Source organism: Octopus bimaculoides, chromosome 30 (assembly GCF_001194135.2).
Source record: "Octopus bimaculoides isolate UCB-OBI-ISO-001 chromosome 30, ASM119413v2, whole genome shotgun sequence".
Classification (NCBI taxonomy): Eukaryota; Metazoa; Mollusca; class Cephalopoda; order Octopoda; family Octopodidae; genus Octopus; species Octopus bimaculoides.
In genome coordinates, this window is record NC_069010.1 from 4,485,783 (window position 1) to 4,487,020 (window position 1,238).

A 1,238-nucleotide genomic window follows, 5' to 3' on the forward strand; every position below is an offset into this window, starting at 1 on the left:
ACCCACGCATGCGCAGGGACTAGTTCCGGGAGGAACACGAGAAGAGTCTCATGCGTATGCGTGGAGTTCAACATCTAAAACGTTCCCGCTCTTTTCATTCTCTTTCTCGGTCAGCCGGCCATGAGCATGGACGGGTCAAGCTGTCTCTCCAACATTCCAACGTCTCAGCAACCATGCCTATTTCCTCCATAAATAAATATTGTTGTGTTGATAGTTCAGAATCAGTGTTTCGTTGTTTCTTTTGAATTTAATATAGGAAAGCGGGTGTACACCTAATGGTGTATAACTACTTTCCTATAACCCTAAAGCTAAAACCAGTACAAACGCACAAATGATGTTATAAATAACAGTACTGCCGATAGTTGTCGTTGACAAACAACGGCACTAATTTTATTCAAGGGAAAAGATCCCATGACACCGTTAGAACATGTTGTTTACATTCCACGGCAGTAATTGTTTTCACCTCAATAGACGTCAGTGATTGGTTGAAATTACCGAAATACGACAATTTTTTTACATGAAATAACTTCGAATACAAAAATTTTTATCTGTTCTATACCACAAAATATACAAGTATTCGAAGTTTGAAAGTGTTTCGGTACCAAAAACACTACATAAAACATAGATGAAAAGTGGTGCCCGTCAATTCAGAAGGATCACTCTTTTGTAACCCTGTTTAATAATAGATGGTTATCCCCGTTTGTGACTTAAAATACATCTACTATTTTGACTATGTCCCAATTCGTAACCTTATAAACCGTCGATAGTTTTACATAGTTATCTCCCTTTCTGATTCTCCGCATTTCTTTTTTGAGTTTTTATCTCCTCGTTTGCGACTCTCTTCATTACAAGTTGACAATGGATGATTACCACCTTTTCTGACCTTAGATATTATCTCCTTTGTAAATGTGTATCAGGCGATCTTTCGATACGAGTCCTAAATATCGGCCCTTTCCGTAAAAAGTGTCTTCGGCGATCTTTACCAAAGATCGGCCTTTTCCATGAAAAGTGTTGGAGAGAAACAGGGAAACGACGTCGTAACAGAGAAAGACATACAGAGAGCGCAATTTCTATTGAAGGGTTTATGGTTAGGGTTAGGGTTTGGGTTTTAGGGCTTGGGTTAGGGAATTCCGTCCCTAACCCTAAACACTAACCCTAAAACCCTAACCCTAACACCGTAGTGAAGATCATGCGGGTGTTACGGAAAAGGCCAATCTTTGGTAAAGATCGCCGAAGAC